Genomic DNA, 25,731 nt, shown 5'->3' with positions numbered 1-25,731 from the left:
AAGCCATGGAAGCAAGAAAGCCCAACGCTGAAGTTTGAAGCCATGGAAGGAAGCTAAGAAAGCAAGCACTGTATGTGGACCCAACTGTGGATCAGTTAAGATCAGAGCTGGTATGAGTATGTTCCTTGCAATGCCAAAAAGTGCAGGATATAGGCATATAGCAGCTGCATTTTGTCTTGGGAATGCAGAAATTTTGCCCTTAAGAGCATATACCCCCGTTGGATGCAAATTCAATTATACCTTTATCTTAAGAATCTATGCAGAGCATGCAGACATTTTACCGTGATCTACTACTTTCATGTGCTGGTACTATTGGCAAGGCTGAAACACTCTGAATTATATCAACAAGTCATATCTGATCAGTCATGACTTTTAATTATAATGACGTGTGTGTTGTGATATGGTCATTTTAATTTAAGCATGTGCGTCTTGATATATACTATGGTATCCTACTAACGGTCCTTCAAGCCAAGGCTCGACGACAATATACTCCTACCTCCGTTCCAAAATGGATTCAATTCTCAAATAGCATTAGGCAAAAAATTTGACTAAATTTGTATAAAAATATATTACTGCTTATCATACTACTAAGTAAGCATTCATGAGATTTTTCATTGAATATATCTTCATAATATACCTGCTTGGAGTGTTAAACACCGATACTATTTTACATAAACTCAGTCAGATTAAGATTAGTTTGACTCTGACCAAATCTAGATTTATATCTTTCTAGGGCAGAGGTAGTACATCGGTACATCCATAACACATACTGTTTCCTGCATTAATTTTGATTAGGTGGTGGCTCATCAGGCAACGTTGACGAATGAAAGTGTCACGCCGTCATGCTGTCCATGACTATGCATCTGACCTCGGCAAGAAAAAAAAAGTATCTCAGATGACAGTCGATTTTTTTTTATCTGATGGCCTGCCAAGTGTGCAAAGATTCAGGTTCAGGTGCTACTGAACTATTGATAGACAGACAGGCCTAATATGATTCAGGAAAAGGAGTAACATAGTAATTACAGTAGCATGTTACAGTAACATAGTAATCCAGTACTACTGAGTTTTAGAGGTTACTATTTGAAGGCTGTGACGAGCGTGTTGCCAACTTGCCATGATGGAACGAAGACTCTCCTTGCTCTCCTTTGGAATCTGTGGCTCAACTCTGATTCTCTGTGAAGCCAAGGAACCAGGCACTGTGGATCTCTGTCAAGAGCTGGTAAGACTAGAGCATGTTACTTGCGATATCAAAAAGTGCAGTAGATAGCTGCGTCATTTTGTCTTGAGAATCTACTTTAATCTGTCCCGTTGGAGTCGAGCTTGTCAGATTCCACCTCCAGCTGCTACTGCTTTAGCTGTTGCAAGTAATCTATCCGCCTCCATTTCACTTTCGTCTGTTTTTTTCTTTTTTTTTTTGGTGCGAACCAGGTGTGCCAAAAAAGGCATGCCAAGTCCAGCGGTCATAGGAGACTACAGCTTCGAGCATGATAGTGGGTACCTTATAGTCACAACGGGTAAATTGTCCCTTCCATGCAACTGGGCAATTTTCCCATCGCCAATGCATGGAATCTAGACTTCCCAACAACCCTGGAAACCCTCGTGCCTCTCCAACTTGAAGTAACCATTGGATGTCCTCACCATTAGGTCTTCTAAGATATTTCTCCCCATATATGTGTCTAATACCTTGAACAAACTTGATTACACACTCTAAAGTTGTGGTATCAGCAATTCCAAATGCTTCATCTATAAGGTCTGCTGGTGATCCATATGCTAACATTCGGAGGGCAGCCGTGCATTTCTGCAGCGGTGAAAGACCAACCTTACCAAATGCATCTCTCCTTAAATGAAAATACGGGGACCAATTTTCTAATGCTTCCACAATTTGCAAAAATATGTGCTTTCTCATCCCAAATTTGCATGTACTTTCCTATCTTTTCCATTATAACCTTTTCCTTTGATGCTTCTGCTGTTTTCTTTAGTGCACTTGCTCTCTTCAACATAGCATCGTGAAACAAAACCATGTCTTCATCTGGCTACGAGCCTAGGGGAGGTTGTGGTATGGCCTTTCCCTTTCCTTTTCTTCTCATCCTAGCTTTTGCTTTCTTCTACCCCTCTGGGCGTACTTCTTTGAATGTCTCCCCCTTGTCTGTGTCTTGGTTGGAAGATGAAGTGTATGTTCTAGATTCATCTACTTTTGTCCTTTTGTTCTTCTCTGAACAATCCATACCAGGTATATTAAATGTTTTCCTAAACGCTAATCGGTAAAAAGTCAGTCACCTACCATTTAGCCATTATTCGGGCAAAACGTCCCATTAAACGAGCTAAACGGCCAATTAAACAGGGTAAACGGGTGATTAAACGAAAATGGCGCACCACCGTATAGCGTTTACACGGTGTTTAAACGGGCTAAACGGCCGTTTAGGCGAACGGTGGGTATACTTCTATACCATTTGGGTTCCTTCCTCGGAATCTTCTAGACATATTCAAGCATAAATGGCTTTTTCTTGTTTTCTCTTTTGAATGCAGCACGTGCTTTGTCCATCAGCATGTCATCAGATTACTCACTACAAAAGGTCATTTGACCATAGACCCCATTGAACTTGGTAACAACTGCATTAATGCTTCCCCAATGACTTTTGAGCTATCCCTTTGACCTTCTTCTTGCACCTTCAGCCAAGCCCGAATTGAACGCTTCTGCTATCTTGTTCTAGTAGGCCTCTCTGCTATGATCTGTGCCACGAATTGGATCTACTGAATGCTTAATCGAAAGACTTACAAGGCGTAGGTTCTCATCCTAAGTGTAATTAATTCTCACAGCCCTCCTTCCTTCATCAGGGCTGCTGGCGCTTGAATCTTCCTTTTCTTCATCTTGCTCCAGCTCTCTTATTTGCGATTATGGGGTTGCTGAATCTAAGCCATGCAAAGATGCACCACCACCAGCACCTACAAACATTCCACTTGGGAAGCTAAAGTTGGGTAGTGGTTGAAAACCTTGATAACTTGGTGAACACTGGGCATACTGTTGGAGGTTGCCTACACCACCAAAGGGATTCAAGTTGTGCATGGCATGAGTAGGTTGACTATGTTGGGGATAATGGGAGTGGTTGAATGGTGGCGGTGGGGTGGGGAACTTGAGTCTGGTTGAAAGTGTTGGGTGCGAAATTTGGCATGTGCTGGAAGCATATGTTATCTGCTCTTGGATTTCTGGGATCAGTGGTGAGCAACCTACCAAAACTTCCCTCTGAGGGCTCCATATGAACTAAGAAATATGAGTATTGAGTTGTTTTGATTTTGCTTCTCTATTTTTGTGTAGGCTGTTGGGAACAAGGAGACAGGGAAAGATTGATGGGAGCAATGGAGGAGGCCGCTGGGAATGAGGAGGCTGGGGGATTGTTGGGAGGAAGGAAGCAGGCTGCTGGGGCTAGGGCTCCTTTTGAAGAAGCGCTGTGTTGTAGCAAGCAACAAGGAACGCTGTTTTTTAAGGCAATGGTCAAGTGACGCTGCATTTCACTTGACGCTGATTTCACTTGACCGTTGAAATCTGAATGCTCATCAGCTCATGGCAGTTGGAACCGTTGGAGCTGTGTCAAGTGTCAGAGTGATATATTTTTTTATTACAGAGGGGGCGGGTTCTATATCTTGGATCTGCTTCTCCATCGAAACTGTAACACCCTAAATTTTGCATAATTTTAAAATAGGAGAAAATGATTTAATTATACATTTTCTGAGCATTTAAATTTAGGAAAATAATACCTTTGTTAAAATTAAAATCAAATAAAGGTCAACAAACATGTATATACATTCATGCTGTTGCATAGTATTTTTGAATTGTGTGATTTGAAATCAAATTTCAACTTGATTTGAATTTTGCATTCAAAATTGGGTTGGAAAATTTGAAAAGAAATAAGAAAGGATTTTTCTCTCCCATCCTTGATTTCAGCCCGCCACAGCCCAGCTCGGCCTGCTTCCGCGCGGCCTGACAGCGTCATTCCCACGCCCGTGGCCCGTTCCAGTTCCCCACTACGGCCTAGCTTCACTCGCAGCCCAACCCAGCGCAGTCGCGCCGTGCCCGCGCTCTCTCTCCTTCCTCACTCATGGGCCGCTCAGGCCGAAGCCCAGTAGTGTCGTCCCCTCTTCCTCTTACGCTGGCAGCTTGGGCCCAGGTGTCAGGGGCGTCTTCTTCCCCTCGTCGTGTCCGAGCCGGACATCACCAGCTGAGTCCATGCTCGCCCCGCTTCCCCCTCCGTCTTGCATGCGCTCCAAACCAGCGCGGCCTCTTAAATAGTCGCCCGGGGTTCCATGCCTCCTTCCCCGAACCCTAATTGAAGCCGCCGCTCCTCAGAGCTCCCTCGCAGCCGCCTAACCCTAGCGCCGCCGACGTCATCTGCCTCGCCGAGTGCCGCACTGTCCTCCGTCACTTCACGCCGAGGTAAACCATCTAGACGAGTTAGCCGTCGTCTCCTCTAACTTGTCGTGCTCTTGCTTCGTTCAATGGTGGTCCGTAGACCGAGTTCGCCTAGCACCGCTTACCTTCGGCCATGGTGCCGCCATGGACCTCACCGCCGGCCGGCCAACTCTCTCTCTCCCTTCCGTTTGATCGTAGTCGTCTGATCTGGATCGGACGGTCCCAAATAGAAGATACCCCTTCGCTGGTGTTTTTACAAAAATGCCATTATAATTATTTGAGTCTTAACCCGCAGTCCCTGCCTTTTTTCTAAAGAGCCCTCCGGATATTGAATAACTTAACCCGCAGTCCATAGCATCTTTCTGGAGTACGTTTTCTTCTTTAGAAAGCGTAGTTTCTTCGGTTTAGATCCAGAATACGTTTCCATCTATTTACAGTTTTGCCACTAGGTTTCTGTAGGCCATAAAATCTTCATTTTAACTCCGATTTGACCCGTTCAACTTGCGTTAGGTTCGTAATTCCATAATCTAAGTGTTCATACTACTGTTAAGCATGTTTTGAACTCTTAAAATTCAAAGTTAGATGTAATCTATTATTTTACAAAAGGAAATCTTGTTTAATTCATAACTTCTTCGTTTTAGCTCCGATTTTTGTGATCTTCGCGTATGTGTGCTCGTAGAGTTGCGTAGAATAGTTTTAAAACCTTTTTAACTTCTTTTTATACTGTTTAGTGTATTGTTCTAATTAGTTTGTATATGTTTGCTATGCATGTATGTATGGATGCCTGTGTGGTGCTGCTTGATCTCGATTAGACAGTGAGTTTTACGTGGGTGATTTGAAGCAACTCTTTGAAGATCAAGGCTAGCAGCGATACATTGAATTAAGACAAGTATAATATGAGGCTCCTTGTTACCAATTCACTTTAATGCAATCTCAATTCATGTGCATACGTTAATGAACCGCTTGGAGTCTATTTACCTTGATACTGATTATCCTGTCCTTGACTTACCTATGGGTTTTGCATGTGCGTAGTATGCTCAGTTTGCTCCAACTAATATTGATTAAAGAATACAATTAAAGATATATGCAACATGGTATTAAAAGATGTTTTTTAGCAACATGGAACCAAGGGAGCTAGAGCATTGGGCCTTTTCTTATGTTGCTCTAGTTTCTCTCCATAAGGACTCCTCTTTAAGTGACAACCCAGGACTTATAGTACAACCATGAGAACCACATGGCTCTGGTCTTAGTCTAGTACCTTGCTCTTTTAGTTTGTAGTAGTTTACCGAAAGGGCAAGACGGGCATACCAGGCTGGGTATGGTCCTCATCCCTAGAGTGTGTACTATCCGCCTCCATTTCACTTTCGTCTGTTTTTTTTCTTTTTTGTGTGTGAACCAGGTGTGCCAAAAAAGGCATGCCAAATTTAGCAGTCATAGGAGGTGTTTACACCAAAATTTGGGGAGAAGAACGCGGGAACTCGAAGCTTCCAAGATTGTGTCATCGAGGAATTGATTGCATAAGGATCGATATCAGCTGATTTAGATGCGGCACTGGAATCGGCTCTCTTTGAATGACGTCAGCAGATAATGACAATGAGCTACGGTTGGTGTTAGGAAATACATGTCGGACTCTACAAAAAGGGAAAGATTAGGGTCCAAGTTATCTTAAGTTAGGAATGTTTTCTTTTATACCAAAGATTGTAATGAGTCGTACTTGAGTAGGATTCATGCTTAGGTTTCGGGTATAAATATTGAACCTCGGCTATTGTAAAAGGACATCCAATCAATTAATACAAATTACTTTTTCAGCTTTACACCAACCCTTAGGAGTAGGAGTAGTGTTGATCTCGGCGAGTTCTTCAACAAGTAGGGCTGCATCAATCCGGCCGACCTCCGGCTTGTCTGTAAGTACCGTCATGGCTTATGCTTTGGATTGTAAGGCTGCATCGGTTGAGTTTGACCTCCACTATGAGCTCTAGCATAAGCTAGTTATAGATTCTTATCTAGTTCAAGTACGGCTGCATCGGTCAAGTTCGACCTCTACTGCTTGAATTAGATTAAGGTCAAGTTATCGGCTCTACCTAAGAGTGTCATCCTTTGGGTAGATTCATTAAGTTATCGATCTTGCTGATGTTCTTATTGCCATTAGTTTCAGCAACATCAACCTCCCGGTCGAGATCGATCTAGATTGGCTTCACATCCTTTTAGTTCGTCATTTGCTTTGTTACAATACGATGTTTCTTACTTTGAGCAACGGGTTATGTTTCATCGATTGTTCTACTTCGATCTTGATCATGCATAGTACACGGTTAAGGCATGTATGATCTTTAGGAGGTTTGTTGGCTAGTTAAATCTGGTCAATAGTTTGCTATTCTAACTGTAATGATCCGGTCGATCCCCACTAATGGCACCTTAGATCGGAGGATGCTAGTTGGTAAATTTGTTTTTGATCAGGCATGACCTTGACTATTTGCTATGCCTGCATTGGCTAAATAGCTGATCGCCTATGCTTTAATGCCTACAATGTGTCTCTATGATTTTGTTAAATGTGAATATATTTGTTTACTTTAAAGGTTTGATTTGTTGTCTTTATCATGACTGCCATCGTTCTGGTCGAACCCCACTGTTAGAGATAACAGGTTAAGTCTAATGAGTTCATAGATTTGTCCATGTTAAATAGTCGATTGTTCACATGCTGTAGTCCCTTTCCCACCTAAATCGGCTATTTCAGCCGATTCGCTTGAGCTTTCACACATATAGCATGTCTTTCGGAAAGCCAGTCAATGTATAGATGGTTTTACAGATTCTTCGGTTTTGGTTTGTTATTATCATCATAGCTGCCATCGATCCAGTCGAACCTCACTATTAATGGTGACAGATTAGATTCAGAGCGTTTGTAGATCCATTTGTACTAAACAGTCGATTTGTTCGCATGCTATATCTTTTCTCGTTAGATTCATCGGCTCAATTCTTTACACTGGTAATACCCACCTAGCTGATGATTTTTACTTAAATCTGCGTGTATTGTACTTGTCAACATAAAATCAATCACAATCCACAAGTGTTGCAGTCCTTAACAGCTGATTTCTTTACGTATCGGCTGTTTAGTCGATTTTCCCGTCTGGCTGCTTCCGAAGCGGCACACTTGGAACTGTCTGTTAAAAAACCAGCATGTTCCACCTTAAATTACTGATGAACTTTCTCTCCTTGGTAATTGCATGTCAAATTGACTGGCATGACTTTGGGAGGAATTCGTAGGATCGGCTAGCCCTACGTTGAAGCCAAGCAGATCTCCATCCTTGCTCCATCAAGCAGATCCTTCAGGCTTGATGTGTGCCAGGCGCATTGACACGTTTTGCACCGACACACGTTTTGGCACGCCCGGTGGGACACCACAATCATCATGGCAACTTACAACAATAGTGACATCCTTATGGTGCCTTATGAAGACTTACCTGATGAGGATAAAGATGTCATCAGTAAAGTTATAGAAGAATTTCAGAACAAGTGTTTGTTGTCCTACACCAAGACACATGACAATAAAGTTGCTTAGAAATATCCACTACCAAGAGTTCTGTTGCATGGGCAGTCAAATACAGACGAAGCTGATGATAGGTGTTTCTTCATAGAAGCTATAAACAAATCTGTTCATGATACCATATTGAACCACAATATAGTTTTCTTGAACACATTCCACAACACCATGAAGGAGGTGTTCCAATTGATCAGGTTGGACCGGTTTACTACAGTATTCCACATCCGTCGACTAGGGGACTAATCAAGCCAGTACTAGCCATCAAGAAGCAGCACCAGCTGGTAATGATGTCGTCCAGGCAGTTCAGAGCTCGTTTGAGCAAGTTTAGGGTGCTACTACTAATCAGATACAGTATAATCCTGAATTGTCAGTGCAGCATGTGCAATAATCGATGGGGCAAGTTCAGAATCAAATGGTTAATTTTGGCATAGTGGGCCAGATACCGCCGTTGGCTAAAAAAATAGCACCATTAGTTCAAAGGATTCGTAGAGATACACATCCTAGCATTTACAATCAGAGACTTCAAGCAACAAACCTATAAAGGGCCCAGTAAATAGAGATTCCACAAGGATATCATTATGGCACAGATTACAATACCCTTTACATGATTCCAAATCTGGGGTATCAAGGTACCCAAAATTTTAATCCATAGATGGGTCAGTAATTGCAGAGAAATCCAAATTCAAATATTGAAGAGTTGCTTCTTAGAGTGACTGAGATGATGAAGAATCAGTTCGATTTGAAGCCAAAAGGGCAGACCTTCTCGTACAAATGCCCATATCTAGAATGGTATGATTTGGTCACTCTTCCTCCAAATTACAGGCTCCCGGGGTTTGCTAAGTTCACTGGCCAAGATAGCACAAGCATAATAGATCATGTCAGTCGGTATCTTACACAGTTGGGCGAAACATCCATTGAAGAGGTCCATCGTGTTTGTTTCTTCTCCTTGTCCCTGTCAGGACCAGCCTTCACTTGGTTCTCATCATTGTCAGTTAACTCCATTGCCAATTGGGCTGACTTAGAAAAGAAGTTTCACATATATTTTTACACTAGGATAGGAGAAAAGAAAATTACTGATTTGACAACTATAAGGCAGAGAACTAATGAATCGGGCACTAAGTTTCTTTAGAGATTCCGAGAGACCAAGAATTTGTGCTTCTCATTGAACTTGACTGATGATCAGCTAGCTGCTTTGTCCATTCAAGGAATGTTGCCAATGTGGAGAGAGAAACTGCTCGAGCAAGAATTTGACAATTTAGGTCAGTTGGCTCAATAAGTAGTAGCACTCAATAGCCAATTCCAGAATATGCGCAGAGATACCCGATTCCAGAAGAGTGTTGCAATTGTCGAAACCTATAATCTATATTCAGTTGATGACGGCTATGAGGACGATGAAGAAGAAGAGATTGCCGTGGCTGAATGGAATTGGGGTAAGACAGTGATGGTGCCAAGTCCTTGGGGAAAAGAAATTGAAGAGAGCTATGATTTCGATGTCACAAAATGGTACGAGCTCTTTGATTTCTTGCTTGAGAAGGGATAGATCAAGTTGCCTGACAATCATGTTATGTTGCCTCCTGATCAGTTGAAGAATAAGAAGTTCTACAAATTTCACAATGCTACTTCTCATTCTACTAATGAGTGCAGAATTTTTTGGCAACATATACAGAGGCCTATTTAGCAAGGGAGGCTCAAATTTGATACACCTCGAAAGATAAAAGTTGATGATAATCCTTTCCCAAGTGATCAGAACAGGGTTGATGCTAGGTTGCTCAAAGGGAAGACTAAAGTCCTAACATCAACTAGGGCCAAAGAAGCCAGAACCATCGACCCGAAGATGCAAATATCGGCTGATGAATATAGAGAGATTAAAAGACATTATGACCAATAGAAGAGCCGACATGAGTAGGGAGAAACGTCGAGGGATGGGGCGATAAGGCCGTGTGTTACATCTAGAATTTTGTTGAATAAATGGCAATGGCGGAAGGAGAAGGATTATCAGCGATGGTTAGAAGAGAAAGAATACCAGCGTCAACAAGAGGAAGAGAGGTATGAAAGAAAGCAAGCTGAATCACATTGGAATTGTCCTTTCTTCATACATTGTTGGAATGAAGTCTTGAAATTGCCTACTAGAAATAATTGCCCAGAGTGCAGTGGGCAATATTAGGAGTTTAGGTGATCTGAAGCCAACCGCCGGTCTATCCATGCTCGAGATGAGTGTCATCATAATTTGGATCGGTGCTTAAAAAAATATAAGTGTCCATGATCGGCTTGGGAAGCGAGTTGTTGATCAAAATTGGGTTGATCATGGAGAAGAAGATAATAAAGAAGAATATATTTGGCAAGAAGGGCAATGGTGTCTAAGAGGTTTAACAAGAAGCCAGAAAAGAAGGGTACAACGCCTAAGGAACAAAGAGCTAGAACAGGCTCAAGCATCTGGTAGACCTCAAGTATGGCGTGCTAAACAAACAGCCGATAGGGGTAAACCATCGGCTAATATTCAAATGGCTTTTCTGTTGCCATCAGAATTCAGGGCTCTAGCAGATCAAGAAGTCTATTTAGATTTCGATGAATTGGAGTATGAGGAGATAGTTGCCAAGTTGACAATGATACAACAGGCTATATTCGATAAGCCAGTCAAGCATCGGCACTTAAAGTCTTTATATGTAAAAGGTTTTGTTGATGGGAAGCCAATGAGCAAGATGTTGGTGCATGGAGGTGCTTCTATCAATCTTATGCCTTACACCACTTTTTGTAAACTTGGCAAGGGACCAGGAGATTTGATTGAGACCGACATGATGCTTAAGGATTTTGGGGTAATGCATCTAAGACCAGGGGCAATGAATGTCGAATTGACAATCGAAAGTAAGACTTTGCTCACCACATTCTTCGTTGTTGATGGAAAAGGTTCATATAGTCTACTCCTTGGTCGTGACTGGATTCATGCAAATTGTTGTGTACCATCAACCATGCATCAATGTTTGATTCAGTGGCATGGAGATGATGTTGAGCTAGTTCGCGCTGATGAATCTGTGAGTATCGCAACATCCGATCCAGTATATTGAGAGCTAGAAGACTTCGAGTGTTTTTCTGGTAGGCTATGGGAAGGAGGTTTCATTAAGATCAATGATGTAAGCCAACAGCCGATCCAAGCAATTAGCTCTGAGAGTTTGTTTTAATGGATAATCCAATAGATGGCACAGGTGGTAAATTAGGACATGGCTTCGCGTTGGCCGATGGATTAAAGGAGATAGACATTGGTCCTGGAGATAGGCCTAAGCTAACGTATGTGAGTGCTAAGTTGGATCCTGAGTACAAGCCAAAGTTGATAGATTTATTAAAGGAAATTTAAAGATTGTTTTGCTTAATGAGATACTTGGCCCAGATCGATCAATTGTTTGATCCTTAGTCTGGAGAGTTCTGGTGCAACCTATTAAGAAACGATCAGTGGAAAATGTTTGAAGGAATATTATCCTAGCATTTGGATCAACACTTGACAGTCGATTTGTTCAATCATTGGCTCTAATAGCTGGTACCAGAAGGGTATCACCTTTAGCTTAGAATTACCCCAAAAGGGGAAAAGCTGATATGAGATGTATCGCCAATTAAGCAAAAACAAACACAGAAGCAATCATGATGTATACAAAGGCATTATAGAAAGCACACTAAGATATGATCATAGAAAAAATAGAGATTTTATTGATTAGTTTGCCCTAAATACAAACATATCAAAAACATTGTATATCACATCCTGAGCGGATGTGATGTCCACAATGACCTCCGCTGCATCGACGAACTCCTCGATCAACTCCTCATGCTCCTTGGGGCTGTCGCCCATCGGGAAACCGGTCTCCATGGTATGGAGCTCATACCCGGTTTGGACTTGTGCCGTGGCCAGCGCCAATGATGTGCCATGATGAACTCCATGAAGGGCGATCTCCTAGATGTGGGCCGAGACGTTGTGGAGGTGGGCATTGATGAGGGGGCCCTGGGCATTGATGGCCGCCGTAGCCACGTTTGCCGCTAGTTGGAGGGACTCCAACTGCACCGTCAGGGCTGGCGATCACAGAAATAGAAGGGCTATCAAGACAAAGACAGAGAAAATCAAAATAAATGTGTTCCTAGAATCCATCTTACCCGCCACCATGGCATCAAACTTGGCTAGCCGCGCATGAGCAGCATTGGCCTCTTCCTCGGTGGCATGAAGGGTGGCTTGAGAGACCCTGAGGCAGATATCAAGCTGGCCGTTTTCTCGAGTTGCCTCGAAATATCGGTCCTGGGCTGCCCTCCACTCTCGGAGGAAACACCGGGCATCGTCGCCGTTGTAAGAATCGGAGGAGTCCGATGATGAGTCCGGTGCAGAGGTAGCATCAGATACGGCATTGGAGGGCTCACCGGCCCTGGGAAGAGGACAAAGGCTATCAATCAAGATGAACATATAAACAAGTTAGAAAAGTTCATTGCTATGAGCAGAAGATATCGATCTCACCTGATGCGTCGAAGGCGTTGGCTCACCGGCATGTCCTCCTCTGGAACCTCCTCCACCGCATGTTTTCCTCGGTTGTCCTCGCTGGCCATAGGGTTATTGGATCTATGAGAAGGGGGAAGAAAACCATTATAGAGTTTGCAAGGGTGGAGAAGTGTAAAGGAACAGGAACAGTTGCGAGTGTAGATGTGTTCGAGGCCAGAGCCCTCGGCTGGTATTTGTAGCCATGAAGTGAGGTGGTGGACGTCTCGGGACGTGCAAAAGGCAACCACAATTAATAGGAGGTGAAGCACCACCGCACTAATGCCGAAAAGAATGCGGCTAAGGATAGAAGGTTGAGGGGTTCTCTTAATAGAGGTCGTGTTTTCAGAATTAATCGGATTGAGGTTAGAAGTCTGGAATCGGCTATTTTTAAATCGGCTCTTTAGCCGAGACAAGAAATACAATAAGGCGACAGAAAATATGGTTATCACCGGTTCTACATAAAACACAAGTTGATTTGTAGATTACAAGTTTAGAACATCATGGATTGCTTTCAATGCTTCTAGCCGGATAGCATCGACTTCTGTGATTTGTTGCTTGTCTTCTTCGGTTGATCTAGGAATATTCTCAAGACTGCTGTAGATGCCCTTGCCTTCTCTGACCTAGCCAGCAGTTCTTGTTTCTTCTTCTTAATGGCAACGGGTACTTGAGCCAAGTTGGACTTATGGCAATCGATGGTAGCTTTCACATTCTCCAGTTCCTTCTCAAGTTCTGCAAGCTTGGTTTCCAATTGGGTCAGCTCTAGATTGATCCTAAGGGAGGAGTTTTTCAAATCATCGATCAACTGTGTCAGCTCTTTGGGCTCTTGCCTGTTGGAGTTCTTCTTGGCCAGTAAATCTTCACGGTTAGACAGTCTCCTCTGAGCCTTTTTCACCTTTGGAGCTTGATCTTCGATAATGGACAAAGATGACAAGACCTTGGTAAGAACCAAGAATGAATTATCCTTAAAGGCCAAGGAGACTCTTTGCATTGAATCCGCATCTTGGACCAAATCGGCTATATTCTTCTCAAGCATTAGCAATATATCCCTTAGCCGGTTTACGGTCTCTTCTGATAAAGCTTCTTTAGAAGGGGCGGCTGATGAGCTGATTTCATCTTCATCTAGATACCCCTCAAGATTGAAAGAGTAACTCAGAGCTGGAAGATTAAGTACCTATATATAAGAAAATCTTGTTAGGAGGATTGAATCAGTTGATAATAAGAAGCAAGAACGGTACCTTTTCTAGGATAGCTTCTATCTGAGAAGAAGGAACGGCTGATAATGCACCATTGGTATCTAGTTGAATCAGCTCTAAACTCTCCACATTGGTATCTACAAACATTGAGGAAATTTCTTTTTAGTTCATATTTGTTATAGAGTGATAAACTAAGCATATGGCTTTCTTATCATCAACTGTTTGCTGGACTAGAAATTCAACAATCTAGGTGTCAACATCAACAGGATCACCTTCATTGGGTAGACTGCCAGACTCCTGCCCTTGCGTGAATGTTTCTTCAGGGAGTGTCTGGCGTGGTAAATGGTCAGAGAAGGGTGAAAGCTGAATAAAAATCAAGAATTTTGAGAAAAATACCTTGGCAGCATAAGGGGATGAGATGGAAGGACTCACATCTTCTGCTGTCTTGGAAGCATTGACTGTTTCAACCAAAATCGGCTCCTTTTGAGGATCGATCGATGAAGGTTTAGTTCATGCTGACTTGAACGCCTGGGACAACAGTTGGCGCCCAGAGCAGGTTGAGATACAATGGTCGATAACTGCGAGGAAAGAATCAGAATTAGAGATTGAATATCATTTTGGGAAGAGGATGAATTGTTTTACCTGAGCAGTCGATGGTCTTGTTCTGTGAAGTCTTTTCCCAGTAACGGTTTTCTAGGTTGTCCCTTAGGCCGCCTTGTGCTTTGAAGATTGATACATTACAATTGTAGAGGCAGCATGAGTTTTCATCAGCTTCTTTAGTGGAGGTGCAGCTGATCCTATTCTTGAGGCTGGAGGCTGATAATCTATAGGATGCCCCTTCCTGTCCAAGCTTGGGGGATTGAATTCAGTGTCCTGAAAAGGTCTGTTAGAACAGTTGGCAGGGGGATTCATCGAATAATTTTTCTGAAAAGGAATGGTAAGTTACCTCATTGTCGGAAGCAAACTCTCCATCTACAGCTATGCATCTAGGATGGACCGACCCATAGAAGAGATGGGAGTGCCATTCTTGCCACCAAGAGTCGAAAAGGTTGGAAGTGAAGTTGACTCTTGTCCAGTCTTGCAAGCAAAAGGAAGGAAGATCTTATCCTAGTTGAAAGACTCTGGAGGCTTCCAATACTTCACTAATACCCTCTCTTGGCTTCAGTATATTCTTAAAGAACAGTTGAGGAGGCAGTTGACCAAGACCAAACTGACGAGCTACAAAAGAAGGGTTGTAAAACTTATAGGTTGGAAGGTTGCTGGAAGGAATGAACCTATAGACATTTTGCCGCGGACATGATGAAATTCGGCTAGAAGAACGCAAGGTTTGATGAAGGAATTGAAGATTGCAGTTGCCATTTCGTCTAAACAGCCTGATTCAAATTGAAATTTGAATGGGAAGACCAACTCGTTGTTCTCATCCTCATCATAAGGTAGCCAAGTCAGAACATCTGCATCAACTTGAAGAGATGGCCAACATCGGTAGCAATTATTATGGCCGATGTAGCTTCAGCATAGTTCATGCATTGATGGGTTTTTCCTTCTTCACCTCTGTATTCCTCATCAAAATTGGAGGAGGGAAAGCTCAAATTCTAAAGATTTGGTCTCACAATCTTATGCATATACAAATTTAACCACATTTGAATTAACCACTAAGGGCCGCTGATGATGTGCACTGCTTCTTTCTTCAGTAGCTGAGCGGCCACCTGATGCATCAAATGGTAAGCCGATCCCAATAGATACTTTCCATGAGTTTATGATTATAAATTGGGACACAAGATGACCCACAGAAGATGAATCTTTCTAACCACATGTTCAGGAAGGCTACATATTCTCTCTCGCTGACAGTTGATCTATCTCCAATGTGGTTCAGAATGTAGCTTGCCCATCCTGTACAGTCTGATATTTTGGTTAATTTCTTAGATCTAGCACTTAAGAAGTCATAAGGTTGCATTGATCCTGTTGTTCTAAGGCCGGTCAACTTATAAACATCAGCCAAAGTGATGGTCATTGGATCGTGACCAAAAATAAAGGCATTCAGGGTGTTAGACCGGAAATAAGATGTAGAAATCAGGAGTGAATCATTCCTCTCCATTTCAAACAACAAGAGTGTCAAGCATTGATTCAAGTCATAAATCTCCCAATCTCCCGCCTTTTTCCCTGATACCCTGCGGAACCAATCTCTCCATCCCCTAGTCATTTTGGGCTAGTTTCTAACGGGAGTTTTGGTGTGCTAGGAGGACAAATCCACTATAGATTGTTTGAAGGGGATTCAGCTGGTTTCTTGACGGACAAAGTTTGAAGGATCAGGGTCACCCATCGGCCCAAGAAAATAGACATTGGGAGCAACTGTCGATGGAATCAAAATTTCGTTCCTCATTTCTTAAAAACCAGATAAAATAAATTTGAGGAGAAAGGAAACGCAGGGCAGTGGCCGGTACTTGGAGAATGGGAACTCGAAAGCACACCTCAGAGACATGGTCGCTGGTCGCCATTGCAGCCAAAATAGGTTTGAATCTAAAGAAGATCGCTTGAATAAAAGCTTGATAGGGCAGAGGATTTGCTAGGGTTGAGGCTTTGGCGATGGCGATGTCGACTGTTAAGATTTGCTTGAGAAAGAAGGGGAAAGCAAATGGGCCGAGTGAGTTGGAAATGATATTATTGGGATATTATATAAGACTCAGACCGAGAAGTCAGGAGTCACGCGTATATCTTGGAATAAAACGGTTGTGACGTGGTAAACAGGTAAATAGGAATTTTGGAATAAAATCATTTTTATCCCAAAATTGGGGGGCATGTGTTTACACCAAAATTTGGGGAGAAGAACGCGAGAACTTGAAGCTTCCAAGATTGTGTCATTAAGGAATCGATTGCATAAGGATCGATATCAGCTAATTCAGATACGACACTAGAATCAGCTCTCTTCGAATGACGTCAGTAGATAACGACAATGAGCTATGGTTGGCGTCAGGAAATACATGTCAGACTCTAAAAAAGGGAAAGATTAGGGTCCAAGTTATCTTAAGTTAGGAATGTTTTCTTTTGCACCAAAGATTCTAATGAGTCGTACTTGAGTAGGATTCATGCTTAGGTTCCGGGTATAAATGTTGAACCCCGGCTATTGTAAAAGGACATCCAATCAATCAATACAAATTACTTTTTCGGTTTTACGCCAACCCTTAGGAGTAGGAGTAGTGTAGATCTCGGTGAGTTCTTCAACAAGCAAGGCTGCATCGGTTCGGCCGACCTCCGGCTTTTCTGTAAGTACCATCATGGCTTATGCTTTGGTTTGTAAGGCTGCATCGGTTGAGTTCTACATCCATTACGAGCTCTAGCATAAGCTAGTTATAGATTCTTATTTAGTTCAAGTACGGCTACATCGGTTAAGTTCGACCTCCACTGCTCGAATTAGATTAAGGTCAAGTTATCGGCTCTACCTAAGAGTGGCATCCTTTGGGTAGATTCATTAAGTTACCGATCTTGCTGATGTTCTTATTGCCATTAGTTTTAGCAACATCAACCTGCCCGGTCGAGATCGATCTAGATCGGCTTCACATCCTTTTAGTCCGTCGTTTGCTGTGTTTCATCGGCTATTCTACTTCGATCTTGATTGTGCATAGTACGCGGTCAAGGCATGTATGATCTTTGGAGGTTTGCTTGCTAGTTAAATCTGGTCTATAGTTCGCTATTATGGCTGTAACGAATCGGTCGATCCCCTCTGGTGGCATTTTAGATCAGAGGATGCTAGTTGGTAGATTTCTTTTCGATCAGGCATGACATTGACTGTTTGCTATGCCTCCATCAGCTAAATAGCCGATCGCCTATGCTTTAATGCCTACAGTGTGCTCTATGATTCTATTAAATGTGAATAGATTTGTTTACTTTAAATGTTTGATTTGTTGTCTTTATCACGGCTGCCATCGATCCGGTCGAACCCCACTGGCAGAGATAATAGGTTAAGTCTAATGAGTTCATAGATTTGTCCATGTTAAATAGTCGATTGTTCACATACTGTAGTCCCTTTCCCACCTGAATCAGCTATTTCAGCCGATTCGCTTGATCTTACACACATATAGCATGTCTTTCGAAAAGCCTGTCAATGTATAGATGGTTTTACGGATTCTTTGGTTTTGGTTTGTTATTATCATCATAGCTGCCATCGATCCGGTCGAACCTCACTGTTGATGGTGACAGATTAGATTCAGAGCATTTGTAGATCCATTTGTACTAAACAGTCAATTTATTCGCTTGTTATATCCTTTCTTGTTAGATTCATCGGCTTAATGCTTTACACTGGTAATACCCACCTAGCAGATGATTTTTACATAAATCTGCGTGTACTGTACCTGTCAACATAAAATCAATCACAATCCATGAGTGTTACAGTCCTTAACAGCCAATTTCTTTACGTATCAGTTGTTTAGTCGATTTTCCCGTTTGGCTGCTTCCGAAGCGGCACACTTGGAACTATCTGGGCAAAAACCAGCATGTTCCATCTTAAATTACTGATGAACTTTCTCTCCTTGTCAATTGCAGGTCAAATTGACTAGCACACCTTCAGGAGGAATTAGTAGGATCGGTTAGCCCTGCGTTGAAGCCAAGCAGATCTCTAGCCTTGCTCCATCAAGCAGATCCTTCCAGCTTGCTGTGTGCCAGACGCATTGACACATTTTTGCGCCGACTGGAGGCAACAACTTCAGCATGATAGTGGGTACCTTATAGTCACAACGGGTAAATTGTCCCTTCCATGCAACTGGGCAATTTTCCCATCGCCAATGCATGGAATCTATACTTCCCAACATCTCTGGAAACCCTCGTGCCTCTCCAACTTGAAGTAACCGTTGGATATCCTCACCATTAGGTCTTCTAAGATATTTCTCCCCGTATATGTGTCTAATACCTTGAACCAACTTGATTACAGACTCTAAAGCTGTGGTATCAGCAATTCCAAATGCTTCATCTATAAGGTTTGCTGGTGATCCATATGGTAACATTCGGAGGGCAGCTGTGCATTTCTGCAGCGGTGAAAGACCAACCTTACCGAATGCATCTCTCCTTAACTGAAAATACGGGGACCAATTTTCTAATGCTTCCACAATTTCCAAAAATATGTGCTTTCTCATCCCAAATTTGCATGTACTTTCCTATCTTTTCCATTCTAACCATTTCCTTTGATGCTTCTGCTATTTTCTTTAGTGCACTTGCTCTCTTCAACATAGCATCGTGAAACAAAACCATGTCTTCATCTGGCTGCGAGCCTAGGGGAGGTTGTGGTATAGCCTTTCCCTTTCCTTTTCCTCTCATCCTAGCTTTTGCTTTCTCCTACCCCTCTGGGTGTATTTCTTTGAATGTCTCCCCCTTGTCTGTGTCTTGGTTGGAAGATGAAGTGTATGCTCCAGATTCATCTACTTTTGTTCTTTTGTTCTTCTCTGAACAATCCATACTAGGTATACTCAATGTTTTCCTAAATGCTAATTGGTAAACAGTCGGCCACCTACCGTTTAGCCATTATTTAGGCAAAATATCCCATTAAACGGGCTAAACGACCAATTAAACGGGGTAAACAGGTGATTAAATAAAAACGGCACACCACCGTGTAGCGTTTACACAGTGCTTAAACAGGCTACACGGCCGTTTAGAAGAACAGTGGGTATACTTCTATACCATTTGGGTTCCTTCCTCAAAATCTTCTAGACATTCAAGCGTAAATGGCTTTTTCTTGTTTTCTCTTTTGAATGCAGCACATGCTTTGTCCATCAACATGTCATCGGATTCCTCACTACAAATGGTCATTCGACCATAGACCCCATTGAACTTGGTAACAACTGCATTAATTCTTCCCCAATGGCTTTTGAGCTATCCCTTTGACCTTCTTCTTGCACCTTCAGCCAGGCCCGAATTGAATGCTTCTGCTATCTTGTTCTAGTAGGCCTCTCTGCTCTGATCTGTGCCATGAATTGGATCTACTGAATGCTTAATCGAAAGACTTACAAGGCATAGGTTCTCATCCTTAGTGTAATTGATTCTCATAGCCCTCCTTCCTCCATGAGGGCTGCTGGGGCTTGAATCTTCCTTTTCTTCATCTTGTTCCAACTCTCTTATTTGCGATTGCGGGGTTGCTGAATCTAAGCCATGCGAAGATGCACCACCAGCAGCACCTAGAAACATTCCACTTGGGAAGCTAAAGTTGGGTAGTGGTTGAAAATCTTGATAACTTAGTGAACATTGGGCATACTGTTGGAGGTTGCCTACACCACCAAAGGGATTCAAGCTGTGCATGGCATGTGTAGGTTGACTATGTTGGGGATAATGGGAGTGGTTGAATGGTGGTGGTGGGGTGGGGAACTGAGTCTGGTTGAAAGTGTTGGGTGTGAAAGTTGGCATGTGCTGGAAGCATGTGTTATCTACTCTTGAATTTCTGGGATCAGTGGCGAGCAACCTACCAAAACTTCCCTCTGAGGGCTCCATTGAACTAAGAAATATGAGTATTGAGTTGTTTTGATTTTGCTTCTCTATTTTTGTGTTGGCTGTTGGGAACGAGGTAGGGAAAGATTAATGGGAGCAAAGGAGGAGTCCCCTGGGAACAAGGAGGCAGGGGGATTGTTGGGAGGAAGGAAGCAGGCTGTTGGGGCTCCTTTTGAAGAAGCGCTGTGTTGTAGCAAGCAACAAGGAACACTATTTTTTTAAGGCAATGGTCAAGTGACGCTGCATTTCAGTTGACCGTTGAAATCTGAATGCTCATCACCTCATGGCAGTTGGAACCGTTGGAGCTTTGTCATGTGTCAGAGTGATATATTTTTTTATTGCAAAGGGGGCGGGTTCTATATCTTGGACCTGCTCCTCCATCGAAACCACCCCACAATGGGACGTACCGGGTCCCATACATGCATTAAATGCATAGAACCGGCTTCGACACACACACTGCCGATGCTCTAAGCTAGCATGTTTTGTTGGATTCCATTACATTCCTTGTGTACATACACGTAGGGCATGCACGAGGTTTGCGCCGAGCCCCTCCCCGTGATGGAACTCCTGCCCAGAGATGAGTCGGGGCCTGCAGGGGGCATGGGCGTGGATCCTATGTTGCTGGAGGCGCTCATTCAGCCGCCTGCGCCAACATCGGTGTTCCTAGGTAGCGTCGAGCAGATTATGGGCCCTGCAACACAACAATACACCCTATCTGCTCTTGGGCCCAATAGGGGGTTCAATGGATCTAGCCTTGATCTGGATTTTCCTTCGGGCGGACCGGACTATGCTTTAAGGCCCAGCTCACACACTTTGACATCTACATAGTCCAACCAGGCGTGTTTGGATGGGCCACCAGGAGGGCAGTCTCTCGTTAACTGTGGTTGTTGTTAATCTGTTACACTATTTGGCCATAACTGAAGAACCATGCATAAAGATAATTGAAAAAAATAAAGTGCGTACTAAGCGGTATTGCGTAAAGTAGTGTGACTGCACACTGCCTTGTGAGCCAAAAGTAATAAGTACTAATATTTACGTGATTTATTTTTGATATGGCCGTGCAGCAATTAATCTTCATCTTCAGCGATTGTACTCCCTCCGTTCTAGAAAAAAGACTGTTGTTTTAGGAATGAATCTGGACAGGTGCTTGTTCAGGTTCATTTTTAAAACAACGGTCTTATTGGGACGGAGGGAGTAGTCGATAGTGGGCGACTTGATATGGCTCATCTTGTTGTACTCATATGAGCTGTTGCATATTAACAAGGACTCATACAAAAAATCCACTCAGTGTAGTTGTCATCCAAGTATCTGTTTGCTTTACACGAATGGGCTGTGAAGAACAAGATCATTATGTACATGCTACTTTTTTCTTTTTCACAAAGATTATGTACATGCTACTTGACCGATATCTTCTTCTACAAGTGGAATTGTGAATTGGTCTGTCGGGCAATACAGGGTGGCTTTTAATTTTTTTGCTCATTTTGCTTCACAAGTTTTTTTAGACGATTTTGCTTCACAATGTTAGAACGACCGATTTAAGACAAAAAGAATGACGGACAAATAGTGTCGATTTGACCACCAAAGCCACCATGCTGGGTTCATCTGTTATCCACAACTCACAAGGAAGGCTCGTTCTGGACATTTGCCCTGTCTGCGTCAGAAAGCAGAGCACATCATAATCACCATTATGGTGCTCCCATGTCCGAATTTTTTACTATTTGGCCCTTTTTTATGAAAGTTTCTCACAAATAGACCCCTAGCGGAAAGAATTCCAGAAATGGACCCTGGGCTCGGCGCTAGGGTGAATGGCGCCGAGCTCGGCGCCACCGTCACTGGCGCCGAGCTCCTGGGCACGGGGAAATGGCCTGCCAGGGGGCTCGGCGCCAACGTGAATGGCGCCGAGCCCCATGCATTTAACCCCAACCCAACCTTCTTCCCCGAGCGTTCTTCCTCTTCTTTCTCCTCCCTCTTGGGTTTTTCTCTCCCCACTTCACCCTACATCACAAATCGACATATTGGACCTTGAAAACCTTGATTTGATCCGTAGATCTTCGAGAGCAAGGTATACTCGCTCACCTCCTTGTTTTTTTCGCATCGATTCGGTACATATTAGTCGGATTTTTCAACCTAAGAATCGTCATCACTTAGGGTTTCATTGTATCCCTCAATATATGTATTATACAACCGTAGGTTGATTCCAATGCATGAAAAAAGCTAGTAAACCAAGCCGCATGTAGTTATGTTATGGGTTCATTGTTGTGGATGAAATGAGAAACCCTAGGTTTAGGGTATAATGTTAACTGCTTTTGGTTCTTAGAACGAAATTGGTTGTATTGTAGTTATGGTTCTAATTGATATTTTGTTGTGATGTTTTTATTTATGTTTGTTAAATTACATCCTTTTTGTTATATGCAAGAAATGTTTCGGGAGGAGTTTTGGCAAAAACGGGGTCGTCCTCGAGAATTATACCCCGACGCGTCTAGCAAAGATGCCCCCGTCCCTCCTGACCTTCCAGTCCCTAACTATGACTATAGTTTCCTGGCCCATGTTTTTCAATCGAAACATCCGGACACAGCCGCGTGTTGCTTCTACACATGTAGTTGGTTTAATGTAAGAAATTGTTTGTACTATCCTTTTTCTTTATTTGTTTAAGTATGGTACTAATATTTTGTTGGAATCCCGTTGTGTAGGACCATGAGAGGTGCTTTTTCTTTCAGTGGATCGATGGTGCAGATAAGTTTGATCCTAGGTACCTCTTTTTCGACGATTGGTTTAGAGGGAGACATCCACGTGAGCACTTCAAGCGGTGGGTTCCACCCCCTAACCCTCTGGCAATGACGGCTAAGGAGAAGCACCTAGCCGCAGTTAGATGACTTGAGGAACCTCCTTTGTGCGATTGCGGAGATCGAGCTGTGATAAACCCTGAGAATACGTTGGAGTTTGTGTGTCCAAACAAGCATGAAGTAAGTGCAAAGTGTATGTGTTAAAATCTTGAGCTATATGTGTTCATGTACTAATGTCTCATTGTTTAGGTGTATTCAATGGCGAAGTGTCGTTTCAAGGAGTGGTTGTATGGTCCTAAGAACCAATGGCCGGAAGAACCGCGGAGGGTTAAGGAAAAGAAGAAAGAATGGGTAATCTACAAAGCACCTCCTGTCATGTGCGAATGTGGTGTAAAATCCAACTATGGCCTAGTCCCTTCGGAGCTTGGAATAGGCCATTATTGCGGCCATATGATTGAGTATGATGAGGTTCGTTATTTTTCTAGTAAACATGAAATCATATTTTGTTTGTTTTGCTAAGACATATATGATATAATATTTCTTTTGAACGGAGCACTAGGAAATGTCATTGGGAATGTTATGATGGTCAAGCTAAGTTCTTGGATGATCTGTGCTAAACTACAGGATGGAAATACCACTATCTAATATCATTTTTTCTTGCGTAGGATTACAGGTTCATATACATGGCGATAGGTACGACAAGAATAGCTAAAATCATGATGTATAGTCAACAAACATGATATTTCTTTTCTCTCAAAAAGGCACAAAGTCTTCCAGAATTGAAATGAATTGTGGATATATGTTAGAGGTAGGTGCAACTTCAATAGATGGTTTATGCAGCAACAACAGTACCAAACTAGGCTAAGATGAAGCCCTACAACGTACACTCTTTATCAATCACGTCAAGGCACCGAGTCCCATACTGTTATTAAGGTGTCAGTTGTAAAGGAGTAAGTTCTTCTGGTGATCAAAATTTTTACGTGCCTACAAAGTGATATATATCCTGTAATGCTAGGATTTTGATGTTTTCAGGATTTTGTATGTGACTGTCATGTTGTATCATACTTCATATACATGTTTGATACATATATGTTTGTCTATTCATACGAAATCAACTGTTAGACTTTTGGATCATTGATTATAGGATTTGAGGGTTCCTATATCTAATTCTCTTAGGTGCCGCACTGGACCTCACCATGTGCGATGGTCTAAGTTTTAACGGGCTAGCCCACTCTGACCTATATGCGTTTCATCAGCCTCAAAACATGAATATAATTAATCAGGCCAGCAGTACAAAAGCTGCTTATGTGTGCCTCCCACACAGGCAGGGCCATTAGCATGACAAAGCAATGCGGGCGCGGCGAAACGCGCCTCTCTTCCTAGTTAGTTGTACAACTCATAGAAACCAAATATATACGTGCGCAGGCAAGGATACAACTAGTGCTGCAGTCTCACCTCTCCAGCTCGGTATTTCAACACTGCTAATTCACCATATAATATCATATAGTAATATTATACCTGACACCCCGCCGTGTCCCTGTGTGGCCGGGGAAAACAAAATGTTTTGCTCCCTCCTCGAGATCTGCAATTGAAAAATTGGCGTCGTCCAGCCCAAAGGCCAGCTGATATCTGTCGAGGCCGGCACCCTTTCCTTTCCAGCACACACCTCGGCCACGCCGGCTTCTTTGGCTTCTCATGATTTGGCACTAGGTGGTCGATCGTGTCTTTGCAACTGTCCTCTGTGTGACAGTGTAGAAAACTGAAATTAAATCTGCCAGCTAGAGATGATGATCCCTGGCCCCGCGCACTCCAATGGCAGAAAGGAATGTACAGGATCCCATCCCTGCATACATAAAGTTGGTTGCATAAAAAATACATACTAAGACGAGCAATGTGTTGCGAGAGAAAATTATTGACTACCTGGCCCTGGCTAAATATACACTTGCTTTATTTCTGATCTTCAGGAAAGTAGTCGACTGACTTGATATTGCTGATCTTGTCGTTCTCAGATGAGCTGCCTCTTAACAAGAACAATTATCAACCCGAGACACCTCGGGCTTACTGATGTTCGGTATTCCAAAAGTGTCTCCATGGTGGCATCAATAGTCTCATCTCATGCTGTCTAGTGATGGAACTCCTTTTAGCACCTGCTCATTTGGGCAACCGATGATCCTGATTTTCTGTAACCAAGAGAGGTTGTTGATCCTTTTGAGCATAGGACAATCGATTGCATATGTCGAGTGCGGGGACACCTTGAAGCACCTGCAGATTTAGACAGCGGAGGATACTAATCTTGTGCGATCTGCTGAGGCCAGTGGTCCTCTTGGGTTTGGGGCAGAGGGACACGTCAAGCTCGACAACTGAAGGGAAGTTCTGCACATATATATCAGGTTGGTATAAGCTCCTCGTACAGGTTGAGAGCCCAAGCGACAGAGGTGTTCTGGTGCAGGGCCCAAAAACCAACCGACGACAGGGTGGCTGTGCTCTGCTCTGCTCTGCTTTGTTATACTTCGTCCTTCCTCTCTTCACAGACATATGGTATATGTATATATACGATGAACCTCTGTCCCGTGCTTCCAAAGAAGTATGAATCAACCATTATATTCCTCAGTCACAGCTTTGCAGACACAGTGAAGGCTCGTCCTGCCTATTTGCTCTGCCTCCCTCACAAAGCAGAGGGCCTTCATATATTGGTGCAGTGCAGGCGACAGAAGCAGAGGACACATATGGTGTTGCCACGAGATTAGAGGGGAGGAAAACTCCATAATCGCCAAGACATCGAGGAGGCTGAGTAAGATTGACCAACAATAATGATTGGGATGCCTGATTTCATTATCATCAAT

General features: G+C 43.0%; 1 protein-coding gene across 1 annotated transcript in view; it reads right to left on the bottom strand.

Annotated features, from left to right (window-relative positions):
- The window catches only part of LOC136485719 (putative disease resistance protein RGA3), a 48,666-nt gene that overhangs the window by 16,208 nt on the left and 6,727 nt on the right, over nucleotides 1–25,731 (bottom strand). The window lies entirely within an intron of this gene.

This window comes from Miscanthus floridulus, chromosome 10 (genome assembly GCF_019320115.1).
Source record: "Miscanthus floridulus cultivar M001 chromosome 10, ASM1932011v1, whole genome shotgun sequence".
Lineage (NCBI taxonomy): Eukaryota > Viridiplantae > Streptophyta > Magnoliopsida > Poales > Poaceae > Miscanthus > Miscanthus floridulus.
The sequence above is the reverse complement of the archived record's forward strand: the minus strand, read 5'-3'. Positions and strand labels throughout refer to the sequence as shown.